General features: G+C 39.7%; 1 protein-coding gene and 1 long non-coding RNA gene across 2 annotated transcripts in view; both read right to left on the bottom strand.

Annotated features, from left to right (window-relative positions):
* LOC123498806 (protein tonB2-like) overlaps positions 1-17500 on the bottom strand; it is a 49701-nt gene that overhangs the window by 21723 nt on the left and 10478 nt on the right. The window lies entirely within an intron of this gene.
* The window catches only part of LOC123498807, a 2490-nt gene continuing 2027 nt past the window's right edge, over positions 17038-17500 (bottom strand). The window contains exon 2 of the long non-coding RNA XR_006672798.1: positions 17038-17201. This is a non-coding gene — a long non-coding RNA (uncharacterized LOC123498807). The remainder of the gene's footprint in view (positions 17202-17500) is intronic.

Below are 17500 nucleotides of genomic sequence, written 5' to 3'. Positions count from 1 at the left end.
GCGATAGTTTGACCACTGACATCAAGAGGGCGAACTGTAATGCTATTTGATCTTCCTTTGTGTTCCTTCGTGAGTCTTTACAATCTTGGGTCATCAGTCATGTGGGTTTGGCTTTTGATCAGACGGAAGAGTTTACTAGCAATAACATTATAAGGATAACTTTTATACTATTATTTGATCTTCTTTTGTGTTCCTTCGTGAGTCTGTTTACATTCTTGAGTCAGCAGTCACACTGGTTTGGCTTTTGATCAGACGGAAGAGTTTACCAGCAATAATATTATGAGGACGAAATGTTTGTTATTTGATCTTCCTTTGTGTTCCTTTGGTGAGTCTTGTACAGTCACGCTGACAGACTTAATTGACAGTGACACGAAGAAAAGGAACCGCGAGACTCAATTTGTCACGGGGAAGAGTCGATTAACACACCACAGCAGTAATTTCCATCGTGCTTAGTGTTCTCCCTCAATCTCATGCCCAAATCAGACGGCAGCGATTTGTTCTTCGCTAATGTTTCTTTGTGTAAGATTCCTCCTCTTCTTCCACACCAGCATTACTCCGCAGTAAATCAGAGAACTAAAGACTGGGAAGAGTGAAGACTGAGAGCGTGGTAAAATGATAATTGCACTGTTTAATCATTAATGACTGACTGGATTACTTGTTCAAACACTTATTCTTATACTGAACGTAAGTGGCTTGCCTCAGACCATGTCAGGGTAATCATTCAACCAAAGCTCCTCCACCTGGTTAAGTTAAGAGGAATAAAGACTTGTTAGAGAGGCCTCTGAGTTTTGGATCCCGCACATTATAGAGAGGGGTAAAGATTGAGACGATAGAAACTTGAGAGAATTGAATATTGATGGGAGATTAAAGATTAAATGGACCAAAGATTGAAAGCACTAAAGATTGAGAGAACTAAATATTGAGAGAACGAAATATTGAGAAGACTGAAAATTAAGAGGATTAAAAATTGAGAAGACTGAACAATGAGGGAACTGAATATTGAGAGAGACTGAAGATTGAGAAGAATGAAGCTTAAGAAGATAAAAATTAAGAGGATTAAAAATTGACAACACTGAAGCTTGAGAGCATGATTAAGTGGAACACGGTAAGTAAACAGAAGTGAGCGTGGCAGGGTACCAGACTTCTGACGTGAGCCGCACCTCCTCTCTGATGGCTCATGTCAGGTCGAGTCCCAGTGCCTACCGCAAGGTGCCGCCACTCGGTCTCTTTCGCAAACTGGGAACAGGTTTGGCAACTCTATTTTTGCAGCACTACAGACGCGCTGGTCAGCTGATACACCGGAGCGGTCTGTGGTGTAATCCTGGCTGGTTTTTACATGCAATTTTTTAGTCTGTCGGTATTTTTAACAGTGCATGACTTTTAGCGGTTACTGCAGTGTGTGTGTGTGTGTGTGTGTGTGTGTGTGTGTGTGTGTGTGTGTGTGTGTGTGTGTGTGTGTGTGTGTGTGTGTGTGGTTTCTGAATGTCATTTTTTTTTTTTTTTTTTAACGAGCGATATGTTTACAAGCTTCACCTCATACCGTGGGACACACCGCTCCTTCTTCTGTAACTTTAACTAACCGACCTTTGCCATTCAGTGCAATACCAAGTCACGCTCCTTTACGACGTGGACACACTATTTACTACTGCCACCGACTCACTCTCCCTTTCCAAAACGTACTCTTTCACTTGTATAACGTGTGTGCTTCTTGTGATTCTTTTTGTTTGCTTCGCTCGCACTGCAAACGCAGGATGGGACTGGGGGAATTCCCTACCTAATGATATTTGTTCACGATAGGTGGTGGTGTGGTGGTGGTGGTGGTGGTATTATTATTATTATTATTATTATTATTATTATTATTATTACTACTATCATTATTATTATTAGTAGTAGTAGTAGCAGTAAGACCAAGTACATAACAAAATACACTTTTCAGAAAAAAGAAAAAAAATAAATAGATAAAAACATAAATCTAAACCAACAAGAAAAACAAAAACAACACCACCAACATCAGACACTCAAAACCCCACAAGTCGTACATCTCACAGAAAACAGTTCAGAAACACACAAATCCATCACTTTCACCTAACTCCTCTCTCTCTCTCTCTCTCTCCCCTCCCTCCTCCCTCCCCACTCCCCCCCTGTGACCCTTCTGCCCCGCGCCGTGGCTTCCCATTCTCAACACGTGCTGCGAGTAACCTTTGTCCCGACAAGATCAAGGGAGTGACACTTTTTGCCCTCAGAAAATGTCGTTAAGCTTGACTTCACATCTCGTTGTCTTCTTCCCTTTTCCTCCTCCACATCCTTCTCAGATTCCTCTTGCTCTCCTTCACTTTTTTTTCTTTTCCTTTGCTCTTTTACAGTTTCTCTTTCTTTCCCGTTTTCTTGGCCTCCTTTCCTCGTGTTCGTCTTTGCCTCATCTCTTCCATTCTTCTTTCGTTACACTGTAATCTTCTCGTTTTTTTTTTATTCGTCTATTTTTCTATTTCATAATGATATTTTCCTCAATCGTAATTTCGATTTTTTTTTTTCATATTTTTTAACCTAAGTCTTATTTCTCCCATTTCGCGTATTTCCATGTTCTATTCGACTGTGAAAAAAGACCAATAGACGTCCCATAAATCCGGGTCCACCATCGTAAACAAAGAAGTATCGTTTTCAAGACCATCGTACACTGCTAGCCCAGCCCAACTTTCGTACTCTTGAAGTCACGACCATTACACAACACACTAAGGTTACTCTCATTCACGCTAATCGTTTTATATCGACTTTCTTTGAGGTGAAATGCTTTAAATCTTCAACCTCAAGGCTATCGTACCCTGTGATCTAAATGTCGTACACCAAAAGTCACGCACGATATGCAGAACATCCTTTGCTTGACTTGGATTCTTACAACTTTTACTCTGCTTGACAGTTCATGTAAACTTGTTTAGATGAAGACTTTTAACCCCTTCTGTACCATGACGCGTTTTCATATTTATTCTGCTTACTGCTTGGTGATTTTATACAGTTTCAGAAGCTCATGTGGTGGATTCAAAACGTGAAGACTGTGACCATTAATCTTGTGATCTCCATAGACTCTTCCTGATGTCAATAAAATGGTCAAATCGTACACAAAACAATAGGCAAAAATGAGTCCCAGTACTGAGGGGTTAAAGATGGTATGTATTCAGTGAAGCTTTACTGAACATGTAGCGTTATTTCTGATGAGAATATTTACCTAAGAATGCTGAACGTATAATTACATGTACCATCAGCAGCCAGATAGTTCGTAGTGCTGGTTGGCTTTTATTCTCTACCATACTTTCACACTGTCATAAAATCAAAGGCCCCTCGCGCTGCTAATATAATTCTCTTACTCGTCACAGTTTTCATTTTTACTTTTAATGTCGCTGGTTGAAATGATGTTCGCTTCTCAACTTATCTTTACTTTATTTTTTCTATCAAATCAGAAGTCATCGTTCGCTTCTATACTAATTCTCGCATTCAAGTTACGGATTTTACTTGTACCTTTGATAGTGCTGGTTGAAGTTTTGTTTTCACTTTTTAATCTGAAACCTTTAATATTTTGTTATTAATCTCAAGGCCATTGTTAGATTCTACCAAACATCTTGTACCTCCGAAGTCACGGCTTTAGATCTTATTCCTAATGGCCTCTATTTCTTTTTATCACATTAATCTTTACAAGTGCAAACTCTTACAATCTTATTAGCTAACTAACCTGACTATTGTACTCTCAGAATCACGGACACACAAATCTCGTAAAAGTTTATGGCAGTGTTTAAAACCATTTTTTGTTCCTTTTTACACTAAACAGGTTTCTTTTTTTTTTCACCCCTCGCTGCATATCTTGATCCCATTCTCTCTGTAACGGAAGTTCGCACACATGACTCGTCGCTGTTAATAGAAGTGGTGAATGCCATTTTTTGTTCCTCAGGTATTCAACCATTACATTTAACCCCTTCAGTACTTGGACACACTTTTACCTTGAGATTTGTGTACGATTAGACCACTTTATTAACATTAGGAGGGGTTTATAAGGGTTAGAAGATTAATGGTCAGAGTCTTCACTATTTTAATCTCCCCAACCTAAGTTTCTGAAGCTGGATAAAATCACCAAATAGTAAGCAGAATGAATATGGAAACACGTCACGGTACTGAAGGGGTTAAGCGAGTTTTCGTCAATGGCTGCTTATCGTATACCATTCTCCACTAGTCACGGAAGTCCGCACACTAAACACGCCAATGTAGATAGAGGTGATGAGAACGATTTTTTCCCCGTATAAATTCAGCTGTCCTATTGTATTCTTTGTTTAGTTTTCCCTTCACTCACCATTGCTAATCTGGAAATACAGAATTCTCATATCACGGAACCTTGCACACTAACTAGAGCCATTTATTTTCGTCACGTATATATAATGTCAGCTGTTTCATGTCACCCAGCTTCCCTTTCATTTATCATCGCTAATCTAACTACAATTATCAGGTCAAGGAAGGTCACACACACACACAGACACACACACACACACACACACACACACACACACACACACACACACACCTTGTTAATTATAATTCAAATGATTGGTAAGATTTTTTTCCTCGCCGTAGTTATTGAACCATTGCTCTGAATCGAGTCTCCTTTCCATTCACAGCTGCTTATCTTATTCTTCTCCATGAGGCACGGAAGTCTGCACACGCGCTTCATTACTCGGGAATCACGCATTTGTCGTGTCCATATAAGCAAAGAGAAGTGTGAGATCTGGATAATGATAAGTTCATTTTTATATAAGAGGTGAAACTGACCAAGGGCAACAAAAAAAAAAAAAAAAAAAAAAAAAAAAAAATAAATAAATAAATAAATAAATAAAAAAAGGCCCACTTAATTGCCAGTCCCCTTACAGGTCAATGGAGTTGTTTCTAAAAAGTATATCCTGCAGTTTTTTTTTTTTTTTTTTTTTAAAGAAGTGAGAGTTTCATTGATCTTATTCATTCGTTGTTATTCCGTAAACATTCAAGTATTCCATCTAACTCGATCTCCCTTTCACTCAACGCTGCCAGGTTCATGTTCTGCAACGCTCTGTACTCTCCTCAGGTATGTTTTCCAAAGCTACAGAGATCATTTATAGAAATTCATGAAAATTTTTTCCACTGATTATGAAAAACTCTTGCCAAGTTTATCGGAAAAAAATATAGTTAATGAATTACAACATTCATCAAACTAACGATATCTTTTTTCGTTACCGCTGACCTATACATAAGACTACTTACTCATCTAACACAATACCTTACACTAACGTCACTAACTAAAAGGTAATCTAATGTTATGAACCATGAAAGCTGTAATACTGAACAGGTTAACACTTCTCTAGATTGGCTCATGCAACACAATAACGTCAATAACTAAAAGATAATCTAATGTTATGAACCGTGAAAGCTGTAATACTGAACAAGTTAACACATACACACTTCTCTAGATTGGCTGCGTGGTAGAAAGGTTCAATTAAAATATCATAAGTTTGCTGCTTTTCCTCGTTAGCGCTGAGCTTTACATAATATTCATCTAACACAACACCTTCCACTAACATCAATAAACTATAACATGATCTTCTGAACCTTGAAAGCTGTAATACTGAATACATTAATGCATTTTTTTTTTATATGAGAGAAAAAGCTGATCAAGGGAAACATAAAAAGACCCACTTAGATGTCAGTTCCCTTGCAGGTCTGAGAGGTTAGCTACTTCCATACAATCTCTAGGTTAAGAATGGCCACGAGGTCAAAGGTTTAATCAAGGTATAATACGTTTGCTAAATGGATCACACGCAGCAAGGACGAAGGTAGCCCGGATGTAGCGACGCAGACCCTCAGGCAATGCATCCATCAAACTTTGCCGAGTCAATTAGAGTCCAAAGAGGCAGACTGAGGCGCTCTTGTCTAACTTCATTGGTCCATAATTTGTCGTGTTTTTTCCCTTTCCATTTCTTTTGTTGTTGTTGTTGTTGTTGTTGTTGTTGTTGTTGTTGCTGATAAAGGTGTTGTTCCAGTTCTTCTTCTTCTTCTTCTTCTTCTTCTTCTTCTTTTTTTTCATTGTAATCTTTTTTTTCTTCTTCTTTTTCTTCTTCTTCTTCTTCTTCTCCTTCTATCTTTCTTTCCTCAATTTTTTTTCATGTCCTTTCCTTTTTCTTGTTTTCTTGTTATTGTTGTTCTCGTTATTGCTACAGTTATTCTACTACCATTACTCTTACTACTACCACCACTACCACCACCACCACCACCACCACCACCACCACCACTACTACTACTACTACTACTACTACTACTACTACTACTACTACTACTACTACTACTATAAGAGGATATGAAAAAAAAAAAGATGAGAGGAGGCGAGAGGTGAGGAGAGGCGAATCGAGGAGGAGGAGGAGGAGGAGGAGGAGGAGGAGGAGGAGGAGGAGGAGGAGGAGGAGGAGGAGGAGGAGGAGGAGGAGGAGATCAAAGGGTAATGGATCTGTGATGGTGGTAAGTGGTATTCTTGCTTGTTTCCTGTTCGCAAATCAGATAAGGAAGAAGAAGAAGAAGAAGAAGAAGAAGAAGAAGAAGAAGAAGAAGAAGAAGAAGAAGAAAGGATAGAGAAGGAAAGAAAGGAGGAAAAAAACAAGTAAGCAAAGAAGAATGAAAGAAAAAGAATGAAAAAGAAAAAAGAAATATAGAAAGAAAGGAAATAGCGATGAGTAACAAAGAGAGAAAAAGAAAACGGAAGACAAACTACCTGAAGAAAATGGAGACTGAAGAGAAAGAAAACGGAGAGAGGATGAAGGACCAAGAAAATAAAATCAATAAATAAATAAAATAGTGAAACACCAAGAAATTCAAATACAAAACAACAAAAATATGAAAAAAACAAAAGAAAGCAGAAAAGGAAAAAAAAAGGATGAAAATTTGAGAGAGAGAGAGAGAGAGAGAGAGAGAGAGAGAGAGAGAGAGAGAGAGTAATGGACCCAACACCCACACAATATAGGAACAGGAAGGTGAAAGGTTAAAAAAAAAAGAAAAAAAGAAAAACAATAATTGGAAGGTGACGAAGTTTAAAAATAAAGTGAAAAATTTAACCAACAATTATGAAAAAAAACTTGCAAAAAAAAAAATAATAATGAACAAACAAGTAAATAGATAAAAAAAAAAAAAAAAAAAAAAAAACATTAACAATTACTAAAGACAGACAGAGAGAGAGAGAGAGAGAGAGAGAGAGAGAGAGAGAGAGAGAGAGAGAGAGAGAGAGAGAGAGAGATAATAGAAAAAAGATGAAGAAGGGAAGAAGAGCAGAATGGAGGGAAGAAAGAATGAATAAAGAGAAGAAGAAGAAGAAGAAGAAGAAGAAGAAGAAGAAGAAGAAGAAGAAGAAAAAGAAGAAGGCTGAAGAAAAACATGATAAGAGGGAGTAGGATGAAATGAATAAAGGTGATGAGTCAAAAGAAGGCAAGAAGAAGATAGAAGAGACAAGAAAATGATAGAAGAGAAGGAAAGAAAATGAAAAAAAAAAAAAAAATAATGCTAACAAAGAAAATTACGAAGAGGATGAAGGTGGAAGGGATAAATTAGTAAAAAAAAAATTAAGAGAATGAAAGAAAGAAGAAGGATTTTGAAGAAGAGATAAAAAAAAAAATTGCACTCTTTTTAAAACCAAAGATTAACACATTTTCTTTCCCAAATTATTTCAGCACGCGAGAAGAAAAGGGAGGGAAAGAAAAGAATGAAGGTGGAATGAATAACCCAGTAAAAAAAAAAAAATAAATAAAGAGAATGAAGGAAAAAAGAAGGATTTTGAAGACATAAGAGAAAAAACGGGATGAAAAGATACACATGACATGAATAAGATGAAGAGGAAAGAGAGAGCGAGGAGGACAAGGGGAAGAGGAAGAAGGAGAGAGGAGGAAAAACAGGTGTAAAATTGGAAAACAAATTGACCCTGGCAGTTGATTAGTTTCCCTCACAGTCTGAACTTTCTCTCCTGCTCCTCCGCCTCGCCTGTCCTGCCTTTCACCTTGGTCAGAAGCACGCTAATCATAATGCCTTGTTTGTTTATCCAGTGACCTGTTTTCGAGTTTACATTCAGACATTTATTGCTATTTTTTCTTCTTTTTTTGTTTAGTTCTGAGACTTCCTACATAAAGCTGATTTTTCTGCTCTCTCTCTCTCTCTCTCTCTCTCTCTCTCTCTCTCTCTCTCTCTCTCTCTCTCTCTCTCTCTCTCTCTCTCTCTCTCTCTCACACACACCAAAATAACATATTGCATATTCTGAAACCTCTCTCTCTCTCTCTCTCTCTTAGTTACACCCATAGTCATCTAGCAATACCATTTCTTTCCACCTGCTTCTCTATACCTTCCTCCACCTGCTGTTCTCTCTACAAGCCGCATCACACCCTCCTCAGCGTCCCTTCTCCCTCCTTATCCTCCCCTCCACCCCCACCCTGCTGCTTGTTGTTCGTCAGTGTTAGCAGGTAGGTCCTCAAGCTACCAGGTGAAATGTCAAGGTAAGAGCAGGGTAGGCAGGAAGTTAGACCACCACTCTCTCTCTCTCTCTCTCTCTCTCTCTCTCTCTCTCTCTCTCTACTATGTTCGTTGATAGACTTCCTGGCTATGTACAGTTAGTTCTTTGGACCAAGAAGGAGGTAAAGAAAAGAAAATAACATCAACTACTACTATTATTACTACTACTACTACTACTACTATTACTACTACTACTATTACTACTACTACCACTGCCACTGCTACTGCTACTACTACTACTACTGCTACTGCTACTGCTACTATTGCTGCTACCACTACTGCTGCTGCTACCACTACTACTGCTACTGCTACTGCTACTACTACTGCTACCACCTACCACTACTGCTGCTACTATTATTATTACTTATTATTATTATTATTATTACTACTACTACTACTACTACTACTACTACTACTACTACTACTACTACTACTACTACTACTACTACTACTACTACTACTACTACTACTACTACTACTGCTGCTGCTACTACTACTATTATTATTATTATTATTATTATCATTACTACTACTACTACTACTACTACTGAAAAACTATTATTACCATTTCTACTGCAGCTACCCTCATTACTGTTACTACTTCTATTACCTTTCCCATAAATCCTGACTACACACACACACACACACACACACACACACACACACACACACACACACAGAAGCTAAAATCTCAACTTCGAAAACAAAACATAATCATTTTTCTCTTGCCACTGAGGACACTGTACCTGCGTCACGCCTCGTATTATGCAAGAAAGAGTTAGAAGCAAGAAGATAATTTGATTTTATGGTTAATTATACGTTCCAGTAAAGGAGACGATATGTTTATATTGAGTAAAGTTTATATTAGGTAAAGTCCAGTTGAAAATGTAACGTGATTTGGATTTTGAAAGGATCTCCCTCTCTATTTCTCTACTCTCATCTCTCTCTCTCTCTCTCTCTCTCTCTCTCTCTCTCTCTCTCCCGGTGTCCTGAGTGATTTAATTTTCAGTTTTTTTCATTGATTTGTTCTCTTTCAGGTATGTAAATTATTGATATTAATGATAACTGTCTTTGTTTTTGTTTTTTTCCCACACACTAGCTACCACTGAATTTGAGTCTGTTTTCCTGATTCTCTCTCTCTCTCTCTCTCTCTCTCTCTCTCTCTCTCTCTCTCTCTCTCTCTCTCTCTCTCTCCTTAAACTTTGCTCTTTTTGTTCTCCTTTCTCTCTTGTATCCTTCACGTATCCTTCTTCATTTCCTCTTCTTCCTCACATTCACATTTTTCCGACCCCCCTCTCTCTCTCTCTCTCTCTCTTCACAAATCTTTATTCTCCCTCCTCTTCCACCACCACTGCCTCCTCCCATCCTCTTCCTCCACCTTGTCCTCCTCCTCCCCCGTCAGCGCCTCCTTCACCTTCTGGCGCCTCAGATAGACTATTATTACTATCTCCTACTTTGGGCCTCCTATTCCTATTATCGTGTCCCTCCACACCCTGCCAAGACCTGCCCAGCGGCGCCGACTACCCCGCCACTGCGTCGCCCCTGGTGATGAATGGAGGTGCGTGAAGTGAATGCCAGTGAATGAGAGTAAGAAGTTGTCAGTCATGTGGGAGCTTTTATGGTGAAAATTATGATCTTACAAACTTGAACGATTATTATTAGTGTTATCACTGATGTTTGTCTCTTCTTTTGTGGAGGTTGTGGTATTTATGTAGTCTTGTTTTCTCTCTCTCTCTTTCTCCCTTTCTCTTTAATTTTTTTTTTTCCAGTCTGGCATGTTCAAGTCACGTAATTTCCTAACCCTTATAGATGAGGTCCTAATAAAAAGCCTCGCCTTATTGGACCGGGCATAATCTTAATTTTCTTTTTTTTTGTGTGTTTTTATTGATTATATGATATGCAGTGTCAAGGATACCAATCAATCAATTAATCTCTCTCTCTCTCTCTCTCTCTCTCTCTCTCTCTCTATGTGGTACTTTTTTACGTATTCTTTCAAGACCCTTGCTTCGCTCCAGTTTGCGTCAATTGAGCTAACACGCGAGGGTCTAAGACGTGCTACAATCACAAGAGAAACCTTTCCCTCGAGACAAAAGACGCGTCAATAATATACATTCAAGATACACACATTTATTATTACATTTCTTAATATCACAGATTTCCAAGTATTCATTTACTGTGCTTCTTATTTTATTCAACATGGTTTTAATGAGGGTGTCAATAAAGGCGAGTTTGTGGTCATATAACGCTGTTTTCTACTTTTTTTTCCATGGTTCAGTTTTGACGTCAACAGCAGCAGCAGCAGCAGCAATGACGGGGCGGAGTACAGTAACTACCTGCAGTGCTTCATGGGGAGGAGGGAGCGGACTCAGTAAAAGGTTCAAATGTTTTGCATCAATACTTGTTACCTAGAGCTTCATTGCCAACTGTGGCGGGATTTGGACCATGAACAACGACAAGAGTAGCAACAAGAAAGACGATAACGACAAGAGCAACAGCGACCATGGCAGACAAGACTTTCTAACACTAGCACAACTTACCATTGATTTTCTATAACTCAGATTCCCGTCAAAATTTACTTCACTCCGTCGCCTGCTTTTGTTTCCTTTTTTATTATTTATTTATTTATTCTTATGTAGGTATTAGGGCCAGCCAAGGGCAAAAAAAAGGCCACTTGAGTGCTGGCTGTCTGTATTGTACAATGAAAACCCACTATTTACACTATAAAGAAATGCAACTCAAACCTTACGATAAGAAAAATCAAATAAAAGCTCTTAAATAAAATGAAAATAAAAATCGCTTAATTTCACATATCGTTACATTTAACTTGAAGATATATAACACTCACTCACTCACTCCCTCACTCTCTGGGCCAAACACGTCAATATTTCACCAGGCCACGTCTCAGAAAACAATGCTCGCAATTTTGGAAGGTCACGATTTCTCTCTTCCTGCACGCTGGATACCATTTAAGCTCCTCTACAATTTTACAAAGCTTGTATTGTAATTAAGTGTAGAAAAGCGACTGAGGAACCATGCTTGCTTACTGTCGACGCAAGTGAAGACGACGGTCGGCTAAGAGTATGCGACGCTGGGCACAAGAAATTTCCGATTTTCAAAAAGATGATGAAGAAAAGGAGATAGAAAATGTGCTAATGTGACGCAGCCTTGTTACTTGTAAAAACATCAACAACAACAACCAAATAAGACAAGAAGAACACAACATAACAACAACCATTACTTGTAGTAGTAGTAGTAGTAGTAGTAGTAGTAGTAGTAGTAGTAGTAGTAGTAGTAGTAGTAGTAGTAGTAGCAGCAGTAGTAGTAGTAACAACCACAAAATAAAATCATTTAAATAAACAAAACAGACAAACTTGAGTTATACATCCTATCGATAACAAAACCACCACCACCACCACCACCATCTCAACAACAAACAAAAAAGTAGTATCAGGAGACAGCAAGACACAGCAAGCAGGACCCGGGGTGTGTTCAGTGCCCTTTACATGATACTGGCGAGCGGAGACAAAAACACCTCCAGCTTTGTACAGGTTCTGGCGACTTCCTGGAGGAAAGTGTTTGGGGACGTGTTGTTTCTTAGAGGTGTTCTTTTGGAAGGACTTTGTGACGGGAAGAGAAAAAATGCGATGAAGGATGAAATTAATACTGAAAATTCTCTCTCTCTCTCTCTCTCTCTCTCTGTGTACTATCTCGTCTAGAAGAGAAAAAATGTGATGAAGGATGAATACTGAAAATTCTCTCTCTCTTTGTATACTATCTTGTCTAGTCTTGTTTTTCTTTTTGTCCGCCTGTCCGTCTCTACTCGTTTCCCCTTCCTTCATATCTATCTTCTGACCAGACACACCATTTCTTCCTTTGTCCTTTCAGTTCCTCCTCTACCTCCTTAAAAACAAAAAATTCCATTCCCTTTTCTCTGTAAACTCTATCCACAACCTCCCTCAGCCTCACCTTTGTTGTTCCACCTTTCAATCTCAAGCACCTCCGTTTCTTTATATTTACAATCCCTTTTTTTCAACCTAACCTTCCTTTGAGCGCGCAGGTATTTCACATATACTATTACACAAAGCCACGAAGTCTTTTACAACGTTACGGGAAGCCACAAGGATAACAGTGATCGCCAGGTACACAGAGACATTATGTGGTAGGAGAAACTTGAAAAAAAATGATAAAATTGTGACCAAGGAAAGTGTTGTTTTGAAAATGTTACGTTACAGAAAACCACAACGATAACAGTGATAGCCAGGGGAAGAGGTATTAAGGAGGAGGGAGGAGGGAGGAGGAAGAGGAGAGGAAGGGGACTTGAAAATAATAGAAATGTGATCAAGAAATGTGTTGTTTGATATTGTCACGTCCAGAAATCAAATTGTTGGTGGTATTTTTTTTTATATCATGTCTTGTTTTAGATTCTGGCGGTATTTACGTTAAAGGAAAGCTCGTGTGTGTGTGTGTGTGTGTGTGTGTGTGTGTGTGTGTGTGTGTGTGTGTGTATTTCCTGAAGGAGCGTGAGTGGTAGGAAGGGGGAAGGACAAGCAAGATAAAGACATACTAAGAAGTTTACCAATTTCAGAAACAATGGAAGAGACACTTGTAAACCTTTCCCCCTCTCTCTCTCTCTCTCACGAACATATCAATTAGAGAAACAGTAATGAAGACAACTGCAAACCTTTTTTATTTGTAATCTGAAGGCAAACCCCGCTTCCTCTCTCTCTCTCTCTCTCTATTCCTTCACTTTACAGAATGAAGACAACAATGCATTTTTTCCTGCAGATTGGAACGAGACTACTAATCTCTCTCGATCTCTCTCTCTCCATAGGCCGAGGACACCTGGTGGGGTCAGCTGTCCGCGAGTGTAGGTCACGCCGCCACACACCACGCCGTCAGGTGGTGTCGCCAGTACAACCACAGCCTTAGACGGGGCCAGACTGTCCCTCCCTCCTTCAGGTGCTGCACTCTTGACTTATTTGCCCTCTTGCTTCTCTTTCCCCTCTGCACTTAGACACGGAGATACCAACCCACTCTTCCCTTTTTCCTCCCTTCCTTTCTCTTTTACTTTCTTTCTCTTATTATTCGATTTATTTACTTCTTCCTCTTCATTTTGTTCTCTTGTTCCTCTTTACTCTGTACTAAGACAAGAAGACTCATAAACTTACTTTTCCCTCTTTCCTTCCCTTCCTCTTTTACTACTTTCTCTTTTTCTTATTCGATTTATTTACTTCTTCTTTTTGTTCTCTTGCTCCTTTTCACCCTGTACTAAGTCACGAATACTCATAAACTTACTTTTCCCTCTTTCCTTCCCTTCCTCCTCTTTTCTCCCACCTTTTCTCGCTTCTTCTCTTCTTTCTTATCTTCTTACTCGATTTATTTACCTCTTCTTTCTTCTTCTTGTTATCTTGTTCCTCTTTACCCTGTACTAAGACACGAATACTCATAAACTTACTTTTTCTCCTTTCCTTCCTCTCCTCTCCTTCTTCTCCTACTTCCTCTTTGTCACCTTACTCCTTTTTTTACTTCTTATTCTTCGTTTTGTTCTCTTACCTTGCACTACAACACGAAAACTCATTAATTAACACACTTTTCCTTCTTTCTCTCCCTTTCTATCTTCTTTTTTCCTACTTTCTCTTTCTTTTTTATTCGATTTATTTACCTCTTGTTCTTCTTTTTTGTTCTCTTGTTCTTCTTTACCTTGTACTAAGACACACTTTCCTCTTTGCCGTCCTTCCTCTTTTCTTCCACTTCCTCTCGATTCTTCCCTTTCTTCTTATCTTCTCACTCGATTTATTTATCTCTTATTCTTCTCTTTGTTGTCTTGTTCCTCTTTCCCCTGTACAAGAAGACTCATTAACTTACCCACTTTTTCCTCTTTCCTTCCCTTCCTCTTCTTCTCCTAATTTCTCTTTGCCATCTTGATTTATTTACCTCTTATTCTTCTCTTTGTTCTTGTTCCTTTCCTCCTGCAAGACTCATAAAATTACCCATTTTCCCTTTCTCTCTCCATTCCTCTTCTTCTTCCACTTTCTCTAGCTTCCTTCCTTCCATCTTGCTTTTTTATTCTAAATATTTGTCTTATTCCTCTTTCATTGCACGAAACACAAAGTAATCCCATTTTCTCTCCTCTCTCTCATTTTCTTTCCTGATTTCTTTCCTTGCTCTTTTTTTCCTCTTCCTTATCGATTCTTTTCTATCTGGATTCTATTTTCCTCTTCTTTTCCTCCTTCCACGCAGCTTCCCTCTCATTTAGTCTTTATACTCCTCTCCTTTGCCTTTTTCGTTCTTACAAAGCAATCTCGTTATTCCTCTTTACTCTTCCTTCTGTCTAGTCTTCCTCCTCCTCCTCCTCCTCCTCCTCCTCCTCCTCTCTCCTTGCAGCCTCAATTTGCATGAAGGAGAGATAAGGATGATATACAATCCTCTCTCCTGCTTCTATTTCCCTCTCCACTACCATTTGATCCTATTCCACCCTCAACCCTTTTTTTTTTTGCCTCCCTCCTCCTCCTCTTCCTCCTCCTCCTTTCTTCTTTTTCTTCTGGTATCTGCTTCCATTTCTTCCTCTCCTAACAGTATTATCTTCTATCAACATTACTCCATTATTTCTCTCTCTCTCTCTCTCTCTCTCTCTCTCTCTCTCTCTCTCTCTCTCTCTCTCTCGTTTCCTCTTCGTGTTCTCTTTGTTCTTCTTCTTCCTCTTTTGTTCTCTTCTTTTCACTCTTCCTTCTCATTCCTTTCTCCTTTTTTATTTGCGCTTCTTCATTGTCGTCATCGTCATCACCATCATCATCATCATCTTTTCCTCCTCCTCCTCCTCCTCCTCCTCCTCCTCCTCCTCCTCACTCCATCTCTTTTACACACACACACACACACACACACACACACACACACACACACACACCACACACCTGGTCTTCCAAATTACATGGCGGGTGAAGCGTGTAACTGCGCATGACGATAGAAGTGCGTGCATGATGATGACTTCCGCGCGTGCATGTGTGTGTTTGCGTGTGTACGTGCGTGTGATATGAGTGACACAGTGTGCGTGGCGCGGCTGCAGGTAGGAGGAGAGGAAGAAAGAAAAGGAGAGAGAAAAGAGGAGACAACAAACGAGGGGGAAAGGTTACCAAACTACGGCTCTGGAAATGAAAGAGACACGTGTTTGCTGTTCAGATATCGAGGCAGGAAGAGAGTCATTTGTTGCTTGTGAGTGAAGGAAAAGTGTGTGTCTGATTGTCTGATTGCCTCATTGTTTGTTTGTCTGTCTGCCTGTCCGTGTGTCTCTACTTGTATTTACTTTCTTGTCTTTATCTGTCTGTCTGTCTGTCTGTCTGTTTTTCCAGTCTCTCTCGAGGACATGGGAGTAAGAGTAGCTAAGAGAGAGAGAGAGAGAGAGAGAGAGAGAGAGAGAGAGAGAGAGAGAGAGAGAGAGAGAGAGAGAGAGAGAGAGGAAAAAAAGACCCGCCTTACGGTAGTCCATTCCAAAGGTCACAAGAAGCATCGTCAAGGGACCTTTGGGCGGCGCCACTGCACCACCACCACCACCACCACCACCACCACACCACCACCACCACCACCACCACCACCACCACCACCACCACCACTTCTACCACCACCACCACCAGTACTATCCTTCAACCCTTTCAGTACCATGACATCGGTTTGATTTAAGCTCGGAAACCAGTGAAAGATTGGACCATTTTAGTTATTTTTCGTTGTGAATGTGTAAAAAAAAAAGAAAAGAAAAATCATACCTAGTCACACATTCACAATCAATTCACCTCCATGGAGTCGTTCGTGGCTAATATCTAATAACAGAGAATTTTTAGGAGACTCGCAATGATTGTAGAGGTGAAAGGTTAGGAATCAATACCACCACCACCACCACCACCACCACCACTATCATAACTACTACTGGTATTACTGTTACGGTATTACCACCACCACCGCCGCCACCACCAAGAACGCAAACACTATCATTACTACCACGATCATCATTAATTTTATCCCAACTCACTGCCGCCTCTATTACTCCACCTACAGCATCACTTTCACCATCACCCCAATCACCATTATCACCACCACAACCTCATACAATTTTAAAGACTAACGGTGTAAGTCTCTCTCTCTCTCTCTCTCTCTCTCTCTCTCTCTCTCTCTCTCTCTCTCTCTCTCTCTCTCTCTCTCTCTCTCTCTCTCTGATAACACATCTTAACCTTAAACATTTGACAAGTTCCTAGTGATTTCCTGAAGTCCGCCACCCTCACCTTGGGTCGCTTCCCTCCTCGCCATCGAAGCCTCGTTAAATGTTAAGAGGCGAGACTAGAAAATGTAAAATGCAGATGGAAGCTTTCCTAGCCACGCCTGGTCACGACTAATGAAGCCCATCCCACACACACACACACACACACACACACACACACACACACACACACACACACACACACACACACACACCCTACCAAACATGTTAAGGATAAATAAATATGAGTTGTTTTATTTTTTGTTCCCTTAGATTAGGTAATAAAGTAAGATACGAAACGAGTATCCTAAGCCTAGTCGTGGGCACCGAGTGGGCGGGTCGTGTAAATAGTTCTTCAGGACGAGGACGCTTCTGTTATGTTGATGTTGATAAGCTCTGCGTTCATCTTCTGAAACATGAAACGATGCAACAATAAAGACTAATTACTTCACAATGCTCGGAAAAGGCAATCTTAGAAATAGGGTTGCTTTCACTACTGCAGTTTGTGCAAAACGGATCTCCATCAGAGCTGCTTTTTCATAACAGCATCGCATGCAGCACGCTACATATGACACAAGTGGCATAATCTTCGCTGTTCAGTGAGCAGCAGCCACAGAAAACGTGTAATTTTAAAAGCAAGAAGAACGTGGCCTAAACTTATCCCCACTCTCGTTTGCTTCTGGTAACTGATAATAACAGAAATTATGA

The sequence above is a fragment of the Portunus trituberculatus genome, chromosome 48 (genome assembly GCF_017591435.1).
Source record: "Portunus trituberculatus isolate SZX2019 chromosome 48, ASM1759143v1, whole genome shotgun sequence".
NCBI lineage: Eukaryota > Metazoa > Arthropoda > Malacostraca > Decapoda > Portunidae > Portunus > Portunus trituberculatus.
This window is presented reverse-complemented; position numbering and strand designations above follow the sequence as displayed.